This window comes from Biomphalaria glabrata, chromosome 15 (assembly GCF_947242115.1).
Source record: "Biomphalaria glabrata chromosome 15, xgBioGlab47.1, whole genome shotgun sequence".
NCBI lineage: Eukaryota > Metazoa > Mollusca > Gastropoda > Planorbidae > Biomphalaria > Biomphalaria glabrata.
The window spans coordinates 20,390,525-20,407,476 of record NC_074725.1 but is presented as its reverse complement, the minus strand read 5'-3'; the positions used below and the strand labels follow the sequence as shown (position 1 = coordinate 20,407,476).

General features: G+C 35.7%; 1 protein-coding gene and 1 long non-coding RNA gene across 5 annotated transcripts in view; one reads left to right on the top strand and one right to left on the bottom strand.

Annotated features, from left to right (window-relative positions):
* Positions 1-3,616, bottom strand: part of LOC129923141 (uncharacterized) — a 29,155-nt gene extending 25,539 nt beyond the window's left edge. For both annotated transcript variants that reach the window (XR_008775080.1, XR_008775081.1), the window contains exon 1: positions 3,402-3,616. This is a non-coding gene — a long non-coding RNA (uncharacterized LOC129923141). The remainder of the gene's footprint in view (positions 1-3,401) is intronic.
* Positions 1-16,952, top strand: part of LOC106071704 (uncharacterized) — a 212,782-nt gene that overhangs the window by 11,621 nt on the left and 184,209 nt on the right. The window lies entirely within an intron of this gene.

The following is a 16,952-nucleotide window of genomic DNA, read 5'->3' as shown; positions in this document are numbered from 1 at the left end:
AATTACCTTTCTGGTCTACACTTGTAAAAATAAACACACACGCACACATATAAACACATGCTCAATTCATTTATTCATTTGTTGTTGTTTTTTAAAATTAAATAGCAATGGGGTGAAATATATACCCAGATAAACCTAGCATCGATAAAGTCTTTCTTTCCTAGACAATGCGCCCCCCCCTATTGTACATTAATATTTTCCCACATGTATTCAACTTAATACAGTTATATAATCCCAAGTTTGCTATATCATGAAATTTTGAGAAAAATAAAGTACGAAACTAAGCTCAAGCTAAAGATGTCCTATTTCTTTGGAAAATAAAAGCACTTTATTGTAATATTAACGTGGCCATTTTGACGGTGAAGACTGGGATTTTGAATTTCGGGGATTTTTAGGACTATGCCTTGATCTACCCAGCTCTAATGTGTACCTGAGATTAGTTGGGGAAAGTACATGCGTTGGTCGTTTTGCTGGCCTCATGATATCCTCGTTAACCGTCGGCCAAAGAAAGAGATGGCCGTTACATTATTTTCCCCAGATCACAAGGTCTGAAAAGTACTTGCCTTTTTATTTTATCCACTGTAAGGTTCAACAAATGAGTGTCCAAACATTTTAAATTAGCGTATTTCAATTTGTAAACGAGTCTTGCATGGTGCCCCGACGGTCCAATAGACCAAGGGATAGTCAGTCAGTCAGTCATTCATTTTGTAACTGGTCACCTATCCCATAGAATCTGAACAATACAATTACTAGGTCAGTCAGTCAGTCAGTAAGTTTGGGAATTGGATAACATGTTTCAGTCAAATAAATGCAGCATTTGCAATATACTCTGTTGATCTTTAAATACATTCTTTCTATGATTGAACTATGCCGCAGTATTTCCCAATCTGTCTTTCCGCGGAACTCACACAAGAGTTCAGCGAGGCCTGAATAGGTAGGTGTTCCACGACCTACTGGAATAATTAACTAGTTGGCCACCACGTGAATTATTTTCTCTAAAAACTAAACAAAGTGTTCCACTAAATACTCTGAATGTGCGAAGTGTTCCGTTAAGGAAAAAGTTTGGGAAAGTTTGGAATATTATACTCACTCTTTGTTTTAATCTCATTAACTGGGACTCTATCTCTTTGTTCTACTGTTTAACTCTCTTCCTCTCTTATATGCACTCACTCTATTTATATTTATGTTCTTTTCTTTTTATCTCCCTCACTCTTTATCTCCCTCTTCTCCCTCATCCCTCCCTCTCGCATCTCTCCCATCTCTCCCTCTCCCATCTCTCCCTCTTCTTATCAAGCCTCAGAAAAGAGTCGAAATTGTTGACATTATTCCGCCAGTGTAACAGATGCTGACGTTGATCAAGAGATTGGCCTGGTGTGGCCAGTGTGTGTGTGTGAGAGAGAGAGATCGATGAAGTTTGTTCAGTGGGAAGGATTACCTAGTCATCTGTATAGGCAGTCATCTAAAGACGGAGCCATTTGGCTCCTAGTTAGGGTCTCTGTGTTGATGAATTAAACGGGCCCGTGTTTATACATGGACACTTGCTTTAGAAACAGACGTGGCCAGTATAGATCTAGGGGGAATGGAGAGGTAGAAATACGTTAAAATAAAATTTGCCTGGACAAAGAAATCTTAATATTGCTATGTAAATAAAAAAGTAACACTGGAAATCAATCAATCAATACATTTAGTGTGTAAAGTGTTAAAGCGCTTGGCTTCTGAATCAGGGGTGCTGGTTTTAAATCCTGGTGAAGACTAGGATTTTTAATTTCGGGATCTTTAGGGCGCTTCTGAGTCCAACCAGCTGTAATGGTTATCTGACATTAGTTAGAAAAGTAAAGGCGGTTGGTCGTTGTACTGGATATATGAAACCCTCGTTAACCGTAGGCCACAGAAATAGATGACCTTTACATTATCGGCCCCGTAGACCACATGGTCTAAAATGGGGAACTTTACTTACTATGTTTATACAAATCTCAACACTAAATGGCGTATTAGTATATACATACAATAATAATAATCTTTATCATCCTTGAGAATTAAACAACATAAAACGAAATCATTATATTGATAACAAGGGAACTTTACGTTCGTACCACAGCTTCACTCAGACAGTTCATGGTGAAAATTAAAGTTGGATTTTATTCAGGGATTTAATTTATTTTAAGCTTTGTGTTTTGTTTTTTTTACATTTATTTAACCAAGATCTAAAACTTTTAAAGCTTGTAAAGAACATTCTTATCTTATCTTATCTTTTATAATACAGACGTTACTTCAAAAAAGAAGATGATTACGTCCTACGCGTCATGCATTTAGTCATGCATATTAACCAATGACTTAAATTCTGCCAAGTCACTGGTTTTCCTGGCTAGCTCAGGCAACCCATTCCATGCTCTAATAGCACTAGGGAAGAAGGAGTATTTGTACTCCTTTTTCCTAGCATATGGGACGAGGAATGTGCCTTTATCTTTGTGTCTTTCAGAGTAATTTATTAAATTTTGTTTTTGTATTTGAAGATTATGGTTCAGTGTTTTATGTATAATTGCTACTTTACTTTTGAGTCCTTTTAGCCCACTCTCTAACCTTCCAGACTCAACTGAAAGACTTGATGGTTTCTTGTAGTAACTTGTCTGTTGAAACGTTTTTCATCCACGAAATAGTTATAACGTGACCATCTTTGTTTGCTAAATTTAAAAGGAAATGAAAATCGATCCATCAAGAAATCGATCAACCGATACACATTTATTTCCTTTTGACGAGGCTTTAAAAATCATTGACTACAAAAACCAATCATTGATTGATTTGGATGTGTCATGATTATTGATATTATTAAGTCTAAAATGTGATAAGTTTTTTTTTATCCAATTGGACCACAAGCATCATTACAAGTCAGATAACAAGTTAGTTCTAGGTCTTAATTTAGTTCTGAATAGAAGCAAACATATAGCAGAAACAATGACAAGTGTGACAAGTAGGATGTCTGTTATTAGGCCCGAACTATCTATCTCAGCTAAGATTGTTCAGACAGACAGACAGACTGATAGACAAATAGGTAGATATATAAATAGATATTCAAACAGACATACAGATAGATAGATAGATAGATGATAGATAGATAGATAGATAGATAGATAGATAGATAGATAGATAGATAGATAGATAGATAGATAGATAGATAGATAGATAGATAGATAGATAGATAGATAGATTTCTGTGGCAGCTGAAAGACTAAGGTTCGAACACAGTCCAATGCCTCAGCAACAACCAACAAACTTTTATAACCTGGAGATCTCACAATAAAACAATCCTTACTTTCAGAAGTCTCACATCTTAGCATCATAGTGGAAATAAGAGAATGGTTTATAAGCCAAGTAGTTATAAGTGCATCAGTATTATTATTTCACCTCAAGGGACTTCGACGATGTAACGTTTGTCGTTATTAGAAGTTCACAAAATCCTCGTATCTCAATAGGCCAGTTCAAGTTCTAGTTCAACCTACTTTGAAAAACTATTTAGAATTTTTTTTTAGTGTGCGTTCAGATCACAAATTGAACAGCACCTGTGGAGAAATAAAATCCAGAATGAGGCTATTTTTAAATGGAGTGAAACAGTCTACACAAAAAATAAAGTGTCGATGAATGACTTAGAGAGAATGAAAGGAATAGAAGTGAAAAGATTTTAAGTTGAGGTGTTATAACGATGTTTGGATGGCTGCCTGGTCATTATGCGCTCTGGACTGTTGTCCCCGGTTTGAATCCTGCCCACTGTCTCCACCCCCCCCCCCCCCGCCGTCCTGAAAGAGGTTTGGGTTAAGCTCTAATAATTTTCTTTTCAATTAAAAACTTGCAAGTTTTATAGATTAAGAAATTAGACATGAATGTGTCTTTTTTAATGACTTACAAGTGAATGGGCGAAAGCAAATGGCTCATAAGTCAATAGGTCAAAGAGGAAATAAGAGAAAGGTTTATACGTCAATGTATTATATGTGAATCTGTATTAGTATTTGGTTTTAAAGAATGGGTCTATTTATGTGTCATATTATTATGTTGGAGCGTTCAGGTGACTAGACCAATATATGAGATGAACTGTGCTGTGGTTTTAAAATCTGGAAGCTCTCCATATAGTTTTCTTTCTATTGGGGTGTTTTGAGGTCAGTATCTTGTTCGGGCATCTTGATTAAGAAAGCAGGTTTGCAGGACATGGTCAGCATTCTCTGGTGACACTCCACAAGGGAACATTTCACTAGTTCTAATTTTGAGCTTCCGGAACATATGTTATGTATTTCTGTTGTGTCCGGTTCTGAGGCGAAAGATTAGACGTCGGTCTTGCCGGGATAGCTGTTATAATATGTTAGGATTTAATAGTTAGAATGATTTGGTTATAAGCAAGTTGGTTTATAAATGAAAGGCTGAGTAAAAAGAAAATACATTTAATTATGCCAGATCATTCCCCCCCCCCCCTTACATCGCGAGTCAGTTCAATGCACGTCCAACTCTCTGATAATTAGTTCCAGTAGAAAGTTGTATTTTCACGTCATCATTTTGTCGTCAGACCTTTCTCTTCTCTTTCACGCTAACGTCATAGATCAGAGAAGAGGAAAGTAGAGGGAAAGAGAAAAGTAACAAAAAAAAAAAAGTGCGGAACTTGGGAGGTGGTGGGAGAAGGGGTGGTGGGGGGAGGAGAAAACAAAAAAATAATTGCCTTAATTAAGGTACGGAGACGGTGTATTTTATACCTGAGCGTTCAAATAACATACAAGCTCATTATGGGGAATGAAGTATTAGTAGATCAAAAAGAGAGAAAGAATTATTTGTGAAATCAAAGACATTCTCATTTCTTTAGGGTCTTTTTTTTTTGTTTCTGTTTAACAGATTTAATTATCACGAACCATGAAATCAGAGGCTGTAGGGGGAAGGGTTGCCTTGAGACAGACAGAGTAAACCTCTATATCACTATGAAAATATATAAGGAATATAATATTGACGCAATCTAAATTACAGAATAATAAATGAAACCTTTACATAGATCATAAATAAATAAATAAATATATATATATATATATATATATATATATATATATATATATATATATATATATATACATACATTTTATGTATATATTTATATAAGTAAGACTTAACTCTATGTATATTTTGTTTCTGGACATTTCTGGAACCCAGAATTTTACCACTTTGTTCTTTGCTAGACACAAAGACTACTAGGATGTATGGGGCTTGATTGTTTTATGGATAAATGAATGGAGATATGCGTTACTCTGAGCTCTAGAAATCTGTAAAGAGGTGAAGGGTGACAGAAACGAAGAATAGATTTTGAGGTACAGAGAGAGGATGAAAAAAAACAAGAGAGAAATGTGATGAGAAGCAAAGAGTGAGATAAGAAAGTGAAAAAAAAAATGATCGTCTGAGAGAGAGAGAGAGAGAGAGAGAGAGACGGAAAAAGAACTCAATCGATACATTTAATAATATTAAAGTAAGCCTCTGTTTGGTTATTAAGCCAAGGGACAGAACTCTCTCGGACTTCAAAGAGGAGAAATTGTTTGATTTTTAAAGTGATTACTTTAATCAAATCTGTGCTTGTTGTCACCTCTCTCTCTCTCTCTCTCTCTTTCACTCTTCGCATGTAGACTCAAACACACTCTCGCTCTCTCTTTTCACATACACGTACACATTCTGCATCTTTTTTTTCTTTATCTTTTTCATTCTCTCTCTCTCATTCTCTCTTTCTCTCTGTCTCTCTCTCTCTCTAAAGAAAGGTGAACCTATTTCTTGTTGCCACTGATGGAAAGTTCCAATACAGCCAGAAACTTGAACATTTCTGTTTGTTATCTTTGTAAGACATCCTGAAAGTTGTTCTCATATAACAGACATTTAGAAGTAGATAGAGATCAGGCTTAGGGTTAGGTGCTAGGTAAAGATAGGGACAGTCATAGATAGATAGATACATTGAAAGATAGATAGATAGATAGATAGATAGATAGATAGATAGATAGATAGATAGATAGATAGATAGATAGATAGATAGATAGAATCATAAATAAAGATAAAGTCTAACCTCAAGCGCTCTACCCCCCCCCCCCCAAAAAAAAAAAAAAAAACTTTTTTTTAACTTTCGCCTACAACATGGAAAACCGTTTTTTTTTTTCCTGCCGGTGTTAATTTAAATTTAATATGCTGGTAAGAATTTTAGGGTTTAACGACGTCAGCTACGTAGCGAACAATCCATTTTTTTTTACAAAGCTTATAACAACTCAGTCTGTCTGTCTGTCTGTCTGGTAAAAAGCTTTACACATTTCCCCCACACCCTATCTAGGATCAAGATGAAATTTTGCTCAATTATTTCTTCTACCTGACAATACAAGAATCAATACAATTTTTTTTAATCAATTAAGTATTGGTAATTAATTATTTGTTTGGTATTTCGAACAACGGAAAGAAATTATACTTAGATAACTTTACAATTTTCTATTCTTATAATCGATTCGCTGGCAGAGTGTTTAATGTATTGGCTTGAGAAGGCTTGAGGAGGCTGTAGCCCATGAGTTTGAGTTCAGTTCGTTACTTTTTTGAATGTATAAATGCCTTTGAAAAGCGATCACCTAGATACCCCCTTCTTTCTTCCCGTACCCCGTTCTAACTGGTCCAGACAAGTGATAAGATCGTAACGTATTTAGAAAGCTAAAAGGCATGAAATTGCGTTAAACAAAAACAATTAGTAAACAAATTAATACTTCTAATCTCTGTTGTTAGTCTAGATCTATTACAAATTAAATGACATGACTGATCCAAACTATTTGATACATCTACACTTAATAGAAGCTTTGTTTTTGAAAAAGTATTTTAATTGTTTTTCTTGTTTCTTCTTTCATTTAAGAAAAATATTTGCAGGGAATTTTGTTTTGAGAGAAAGTGAAACTTGTTGCACTGGGAGGTAGTATTTTCTTGAAAGAAATAGAAAAAAAAAAGAGATTTTCAACTTTTGATATCTGAGATTTTCATCTTTTGATATCTGAGATTTTCATGATAAACTAAACAAGGTCAAGGACGTTAAATTGATTTTCGATGTTGCCAAGTAAACGAAACTCGAGCTGCTAACTCAAGAGCTTAACAAATTGGTTTCTGCGATGTTCACCACCTTTACCTTCACCTATCGTTTAGTCTCTTGGACCGTTGGGACACCACGCAGGATTTGTCAAACATCTTTCTCCATTCTTCTGTCTTTTGCCTTGGATACAACCTCTTTCAATGGCAGGCCCGTCCATTCTTTTATGTTGTCTTCCCATCGCTTTCTCTGCCTACCTCTTCTTTTCCTGGTACTGTTCCTTGAAGGAAGGACTTAGCGTGTATATATATATATACACACACACAGAGCGAGAGAGAATACATATCTTCTACACCTGGTTATTGTTAACAAATTTGTACCGCATTACGCATCAGATAGACTGACGGGTGTACAGTACTAGGGGAGAGGGCGGGAGCAGCTCGTTGAAGGGGAAAAAAACAGAACAACCTACCTAGCAACGTAAATCCTGCAAGTGTAAGATGAAAAAGGGTTGGGGGAGGGAGGGGGTTTCAAAGAAATTTAGAAAGAAATAATTAGGTCATCTGTTGTGATTATCCATCAATTATTTATATGTATACATCAATTACATGTACTCTACATGAATTAGCAATGTGATAATCATTCGCTCCTTCACGATATAATTTAATGAGTGTGAAATGTCTACAATGGTAAGTGGAACACTAGAGAATCATCAACAGAGTCCATTGTCTGAGCTTGATAATACTTCTTAACCTAATCCAATCTGTGTAAAAGATATTTATTTACATTGGGGAGTTTTTATGTGTTTTGTTTCACATAAAAACAAGATTATCACACAAACTCAGAGGCGGCCCCCGTCGGAGTCGGATCCCTGTCGGATCTGCCTATTCGCAAGGAATAGTCAAGACGTGATTTAATTTTGATGATCAAAAGTAATAATTTTTAAAACATTCTTTTGCCTTTGTAAATTTTTTTTTTCTGTTTTACATTTTTCGGATGTTCGTTCCTTTTGAGTTAAAAATAATTAACTTCTCGCTGGAAGACGGAGGATGGCAGCGAGCAGAGTATGAACCCTGCCTGGTCGTGCAGTTTGCGCGCCGGACTGTCGTTCGGATTTATCGATCGTCCCTGGTTCAAACCCTGCCCGCTCCCATCCCCGTCGTCCTGCGGGAGGTTTGGACTAGGAAGTAAACTATCTTCAGCTCTGAAGGAACATCCGAAATAAGTAAAATAAACAACCCGGTACGGTCGAGATAATCATTTCAGCACGCTAACCGTACGACCAGGCATTGCTCTAAACTTAATAACAAACTGGTTACAAACTAATAACCTATTATTGATAAAGAGATATATTATACGTTACAGCCTGGCATCTACCAGATATGTACAATATGTCAGACGAGCGATTTTAGATAATCTTTCAGCATTGATTTGTAATTGAAAAAAAAAAAAAAAAGAACAGATATATCGTGCTTGTACTTCGATGTCTCAGCACAAGTATGAACAGAGCTATTGGCATTTTCATTTAAAAGGAACTAGAATAAGGATGTAGATCTACATAAACTAAACTTCTGATTTAGCACTCTTAGGATTTATATCTACTAGATCTAGATCTATAATATACATTTGGAATAATTTAGATGTAATTTAGATTAGATTTATGCAAAAAAAAAAAAAAAAATCCTAGATAATCTATCTATAGACTGAATGCAACATTAAATTTAAAAATAGTAGATTAGTTTTAGTATATTATAACATTGCAATATTGATCTAGAGTAAATCTAGACATTTGAAAATCAAAATCTACACTTTAAGTCTAGAAATTGAAATTCTATATCTTGATCTAGTCTATATTAGTCTAAGCTAGACCTAGAAATTCTAGATCTAGACTCTAAAACCATTTTAATTAGAATATAAATCCAGATCTAGTTTAAAAATCTAGATCTAGTCTTAAAATCTAGATTAGATCTAAATCTAGCTATCATGTCTTTTTTAAATACTAGTCAGGGATAACGAGGTTTAATAAACATTACTATACCGAGTTGTTTTAGCATTTCATTTGAAGAATTCATTCCATATGACGTCAAAGGAAAAAAAATCATTACGTCACAATGGGCTAATAACAAAAAATGTTTTTATTAACACGAGAGATTTAACTGGGGTTCATAGTCCCTAGTTCACGGAGTTCTAATATAATTGATTTCAAGATAACCTTTTCGTGGGCCGCTAAAAAATGTAACGAAAATAAACAAACTTTCTGAAATATTAATTAATTAGAAGAAAGAAAAAATTCATGAAAAGTTTATATATCTATGTATATCTTTATACACATTTAGAACTTGGACTAGTTTAAAACTCAAATCTTCCTCTTTGTCATTCAAACAGCAGATTTTACCAGAAAAATAGTTTCTTTTTCTTGGAAATTAACAAAAAAAAATTAAATCTCATTGTGATTTTCATAATTAACTTCATCACAGTAATCTTCTCTTTGTTTGCGTTTTGATTCTAACGTTCCAGCTAACATTCTTGAAGCAATCAAATAAGTACAGAAATATCGAAAAGAAGAGAACGTGATTTCAGAAATGTGATGAAGATACAATGAATCTAACACACACACACACATGGAAAAAAAGAGAGACTGGCAGAGAATTTGAGAAAAAAAAATCAAGGACGCTCTAGTGAAGGATTTGCTTTTAATAATATATAATCAATATCTGTACACCAGATTACACCCCCCCCCCCCCAAAAAAAAAAAAAAAGATTTATAGAATTTCCTTCATTATGAGAATCCCCGATTTCTATATTATAACTAGATTGTATACAGGACATTGAGACTAACAAGTGTATTTCTAATGTTTCAAAAAACAAAAACAACAACAAACAAACAAAAAAAAAAAAATAACAACGTATGAAGGCCTATGTATAATTCCTTACTTTAAACGTTGATTACATTGGGGAACCGAAACAAGCTTACAACGATGACACGCCATTGTTAGAACAAGTATCTCATATTATTTGGATGACCACTGTCATAAGTAGTTCTTAACGACTTCCTATCTCACGTTTTAAATATGGAAATAAAACAAGTCTTGGAGATGTTTGTCTATGGTGGAGAAAACTAGAAATAGATATCTTTTGGATGTACTTCTGTGTGTGTTTACAAGGTAGGCCTACTTTTTATACACAAAAATAAATAAATTTCTGTGCACTTTTTAGGACTACTGAGAATCTGATTTTCTAAGCTAATTTTTAAATTTTAGTTGGCAACATTTAAGTTCAACATTGAATCGTGTAGGTGAACATAAACATCCCAAACATAGACTTCTATAGAGTAGATCTATACTGGAAACCGGAAATACATTCTTATCCGAGACTGATCGAGTCACAGACCTATACAAATATAGATTTTTATGTACGTAAACTCTTTTTTCAGGCTCCAAGGGGAGTCACCCCAATCAATCTTTTCTGTCTTAGAAAAGCATAGACATACATAAATATAGACTGGCCGAAGGAAGTAACTTCATGTAACTTGAAAACATGTATATCTATTGTATTCGGATTTCCGAATTATGAAAAAATTGCATGATTCGCATTCTTAGAGATTAAACAAAACTACACTGCACTCCCTATTTACAATATATGTAATACTTATATAGGTTATGGCTGAAATAGATATGAATACCTAACTTTTATACTGCTCATAAATGCTGTATAATAAAATACACAAAATTGCAATTCACAAATTTTCGTTTCATAAAACTCTTTAATCGGCCAGTCTATATTTATTTATGTCTATGTAGAAAAGTAATGATCTTTAGTTTTCAAAGTTTAGTAATAATGCAAAATCATTTCTCGGATATCCACTTAAATATTTGAAACAAATCCATTTCCTGTTTGTTTCCATTGAGATAATGTTTCAAAAATCCTAGATCGAAATAATTCATGTTGATTTAAATCATCTTATGTACATTTAAATAGATTGATTACCTAGATATTTCTTGATTATGTATCTTAAAATTGCAAAATAATAATTATGAGACGAGATTACTCTTATTTAGATCTAAAAATTAAATTATATGTTACGTAGGTTAGGGTTGAAAAAACAACAACTAAACTACTTTTAACTACTTTACAAAACAACGCCTTGATCCAACTTTCTAAAAAATTTTCACGACATTTTTTGTAGTGCTAAAAAATCTCAATGTCCAGTCTAGAGTAGTCTAAGTATATATAAGTCTATGATCCCAAATAAAAAAAATAAATGTGCAAATATCCCGCTGCTTTCTTGGCGCGTTTCTTCTTTCTGGTATTATAGGGAAATTCCAATCTGTACCTGTGCAACTAATATTTGTGTGTGAATATCAAAGCTTCTCCTTACTCTATAAATATCTCTATAATTGATAAGCATTCATGGAATGTCCAGTTTAGAAATAAGAATGTATAAGGATTTAGTCAAGACTTCTACCATCCAAGATCTCCTTTTCACTTTTAAAAAGAACTCACTAGAAAGAGAGACTCCTGCTTCCAACATGACCAACAGCCATAAAATTCTTTGATCAAACTGTTTACCGATTTGCGTCAAAGGTTTTTGTCTTCTCCTGTAATTATGCAAATCCGAATTGGTCACGTGTTTTCTTTTCGTACATAAGTTGTAAAGAGTTCTCCCATACGGTGATGCTTTAAAAAAAAAATAAATGGATGAATGATGTGAGAATCGATCCCTAAACAAATCTATTCACATCAACAAGTCGATTGTGAAAGATAGCGAATCGCCACGGAGAGTGGAGTGTCGCGCCCCATGGGACACGCGCCACGACAACATATTCCCGATCGTATCTTAAATCCTTTAATGTTTTCATCTTTTGATATTTTTTTCCCTCCTTTCCTTTGACCTTAACCTCCCAAGTGGGCTACCACCAGTGGACGGTATCGATCTTCTTACCATTAATAGCGCTTGTATTCCCAGAAGGGATGAATCAAGAGTTCGGTTAAAAGAAACAGTAATCGAACTTGATAGCGACAAACAAAAGCGTGAAAATCGCCCATCGGTCTCTCGGCGTTGACACCGCGGACTCACTCCATTATCTCCATTGTTACTACTGGTCGGCATGACCTCTACCCCCTCTCACCCCATCACCCCATTGGTTCCACATTACTGATATGAGCTGTTTGTTAGTTGTCCCAGGGGCCGAGAACTAAACCGCGATAGGTCATGTTTCAATTACAGCCGGAGCCACCGAACGGATTCCGGGCAGACGTGAGCTTGCATGACACGGTAACATTTTGGCTTCCGTCAGGTCACGCTTAATTGAACGACCTGGTGTGACGCGTCAGGTGAACATTGGTGGTTAGAATTCAGCAGACGTACTGTTTGTTTTCGTTTCTATCTAGTCTTTTTTTGTCCCTTGATGATCTGAAGGATCTCTCTTCATTGGAGTTTGGAGTTTTTTTTTTCTGGACATACGCCATTCTTGTTTTCACTGTAACCAAACATTAGATCTGTATGCTTTCAGCGAGAGTTGGATTCTTTCTTCCTTTCTCTCTCTCTCTCTCTCTTTTTTTCCTTTTTGTTTTTCTTTTTTTTTTCTGCAAGTCATTTAATGATTGCAGCGAGAGTAGATTTTTTTTCTTTCTATCTTTCTATTTATTTTGTTGTTTTTTACTTTTTGGTAGCAACAAAACATTAAATGCTTGCAGTAACAACAGGCTTTTGTTACGTTCTATTTCTTTCCTTTCTTATTTATTTTGTTTGTTTCTATCTTTTTTGGCAACAAATAAACATTATATGTTTGCAGCGAGAGCAGGCTTCTACTTCTTCCTTTTCTATTTCTTACTTTCTTTGTTTCTTTCTTTTGAAAAAAAAAATACTTATATCTGTCAAACCAGACCTCTGTTTCTTTCTTTTCTTTCACTTTTCTTACTTAGACTTAGATCCTCCCGCGCCGTTCGGAGCACTGGCGAGAAGCTGTCTCCAAAGAAATCTGTCACTGGCAATGTCTGAAGCCTCTTCCCACCTGGTGTCTACTGTTCTGAGGTCCTCCATGAAAGTGTGGCGCCAAGTTATACGAGGACGTCCCTGTTTGCGCTTTCCTCGTATTGGTCTCCATGTTATTGCATCTCTTGGTATGCGTCGTTCATTTTGTCGGAGGACAGATCTGACTAGAGCAACATAGTTTCGTTTTCTCGAGGATTTTAGTTTAAAAACAAAGGCGTTTTCCACATTTCCTAATTTTTCTTTCGAGAATTCCAAAACTGGTCTGAGTGCCCTCCCTCCCCCCTTTTTTTTTCAAAGAGGGTAAAATGGTATTAGCACGCTCTCACATACAACCAAACGCCACATTCTCATTGGTACTTGGTAGGCATGTAAAGTGTGTGGAGCTTCTTTTGACCAAATCGCTGCCTGGTTTCGGAAGCCTCAACTCGCCAAGAGATAAAGGACAATACAAGATAGATCCATATTAAATTGAAGAAAAATGTATTGTAAGTGCGTGTGAGAGAGAGAGAGATAGAGAGAGAGAGAGTTACCTGAAAGATAATAGGAAGGTAGAAAGAGGAAGAGAGAAAGTGAGAGTGAGGGAGAGACGACGAGAGGAGAAAGAGCGAAAAACAGGGGGAGAAACAGAGCTAGAAAAAGAGGGAGAGAAAGACAGAGAGATGAACAGAGTGAAGGACAGGGAGAAAGAGAGAGAGACAGAGAGAGAGAGAGAGAGAGAGAGAGAGAGAGAAGGTAATCAGTATGTTTATTCTTACCAATGGACAAGGTGGACTTCAACTCTTACATTTTTTTTCCTCCACTAATTTAAATTATCTCCCTTACTCGTTTTTTTTTAAAGTGTCGTCTGCTCGCTGACTCGATGCGACTGCGGGTATCGATTACCCATATTTTTTTAAGCGCTGGCGGATAAAGTAATCGTGTCGTTCCATGCCATAGCAATTTATCATGTTTACAAAACAGGTCGGGGTAATCGACACCAGTGTAATATGAACGATTGGCGATATCTGGCTATAGTGATTGGTACTTCTAAAAAACCACTAAGCAACTTTGATTGGTCGAATAGACAAACAGGGAGATAGCTAGAACACATCGGGAAGTGGTGCGCATAATTTGTCATTGTCCGAAAATTGTTGCTATGTTTACTTTTTCTGTAAAGTTTTGTTGAAAGGCGATTTTAGATCAGACTTGATTTTATTTAGGTGCGCTCCAATGTATGAAAATCGATTTTGTTTTTACCTGCTCGATCAGGGACGGACTGGATGTCAAAATCGGCCCAGGCATTTCTATACAGTACAACCCATAAATTGTATATCATATGATGGGCCTCCTATTATAGGTTCTCAAAATCATTATGTTATTTTTTTTTTAATGACGTATCGATAACTGTATGCATGCTCTTTATCTTTAAAAGAAATATATAGGCTGTGAAGAAACAAGTCCATTTAAGTATAAAGTGCCTTTTAATTGTAAAGCATTTCAACATAACATATATACAAGGCTAACATTCTCTACAGATAACCAACTCCACTAGATGACTTCCTTCTTCTTGTTTACAACACACTCCTGACTTCTCGCAAGTCCCCTAACTCCCAGGTCTCCAACACTTGACCGTGTGTCACGGTTGACCACACATAGTAGCCGTGTTACAACATAGGCCTAAAGTTGCTTTTTATTCGCAATGTTTGTAGGCCCTAAAATGACGAACTTCGGATGTAAGCTATTACATTATTTTTTTTTAAATGTGTGAGATTAAATTAGTAGTCTGTAATAGATGTTTCTAGCGTGACGCTCATATAGCCCCTTATATATGAGAATATTATTAAACCTTTAAGAGTTTAATGCTTGAAATAGTGGCATTCATGAGGCGCTTTAGGCCCATTTGAGTACCGGCCCACCGGGCCTTTGCCCAAATGCCCATATAGCCAGTCCGCCTCTGTGCTCGATACATTCCTAACTCATCGTTTACTCAGACAGATGGTAAAATGTTTGTTTGTAAAATGTTTGTTTGTAAAATGTTTGTTTGTATATCATCAACAACAAGCTTTCATGGGAAGACCACCTTGGAACTCTAACAAAGAAAACAGCCCAGCGACTCTTTTTTCTATACAAACTCAACAGTTTTAAATTAAATAAGAAGATCCTTGAGACATTTTACTGCGCGACTGTACAAAATCTGCTAACATACGGAATAAGTTGTTGGCAAGGCAACGCCTCATCTAAACTGTTGCAACGTCTAGAAAACATCATTAAAAAAGCATCAAAAATTACACTCACAACATTACCACATTTAAAGGAACTTTTTGAACAAACGTGCCTAAGAAAAATCGAAAAAATCTTGGAAGACAACGGCCACCCGCTCCATCAGAACTACGCCAGGTCGTCGCGAAGTGGGCGACTGCTGTCAATCAAAACAAGAACGGAGCGGTACAAAAACTCGTTCGTACCTCACTCGGTCAGACTCTATCACCGCCACTCATTGATCAGGGAACATGAAATGCACCAAGATACCTGTGTGTAGTCGCTGAATGAACTCTTTATGTTGTCTGTTGTATTTATGTGTATTTTTCTGTTGTGTTGTCTTTATATGAGAAACGAGTCCTTGTAATCACAACAAATTTCCGTAAGGATCAATAAAGCAGTCTTAGTCTTAGTAAAATGTTTGTTTGTAAAATGTTTGTTTGTAAAATGTTTGTTTGTCAAATGTTGAACGTGTTTCGGATGTTCCTTAAGGGTTTGAAGATAATTTACTTCCTAGTCCAAACATCCCGCAGAACGACTTGGCATTGCAGCAGTATCAACCCAGGACCCTGCCTGACCAAGTAAAACAATGGATGTTTAGGCCACGAGGCCTTTATCAGCTAAAAACAAACAAACAAAAAAAAAGACAAACAATTAACACAAAACAGACTTAAGTGAACTTATCTGTCCGATGTTGTTCTCTATCGAGGCCTGAAAGAAATAAGCAACTCTGGTGTAAAAGCGCGGGACATCGGAAGGGGGCGGTGATGTCAGACAAAGATGAACGTGAAAAGGGTGGAGTGTTGATAATTATTAATCAGTTTCATTAACATTTTATCGATCATCATAATTTAAATTTGCTATTATTTTTTCTATACAACACAAAATATAAACTCATCTATTGTAGTATAGACTAAAGCTATTTACTATCTCCAAACTCTTTCGACAAGACTAACTTCTATCGTATGAAAAAAACGAAACACAATTTCCAACAAGAAGGCATTGCCTCCAGCCTGCACTGGGTATTTTTGAAGAGATAATTGGCTTGAGCAGGCCCAGGCCACTCCTAACACTAAATGTCGTCCACTGTGGAATAGACATCTCTGAACAACAGATAGTTGTGGCTTTTACTTCGGAGAGAAATCAATTACATTCAAACAGTTGCACATTTACACTTTTATACACTTTACACAAATTATTTCATTAGCACTAGTTTTATTTAAAGTTGAAGTTTTATGAAATGAAAGCGCAGGTCTACTATAAATCTACATCTATTCTTCAACATCTTTTGCATCATTGGCAGCGGAGCTTTCTGAAACTCAGAGGACTAACAAACAGCTTTCTGTTTTATTCAAACAAATCGCTCAAGCAGAAAAGAAATCCTTTCACAAAAAAAAAAAAAACCCAACAAAACTTGTTTACTTTTGGTCGATACAGTTTTCTTCGATTCTTGTCGCTTCCCTTGATTTGGAGCTTCATCCTACAGCGTCAACAAATTTCACGCCCTACGATCTCTGGAGAGGAGTGAGCTGCTCTTGCATGATTTCACATGCCACTCACTAATTGCTGTGCAGATTTATATGCTGGGTATAGATATTCGAAGAAGTCTAGACCAAATCTAAACCGGTTTCAAAGAAATAAAAAAGGGTCTTAATTCTCTCTT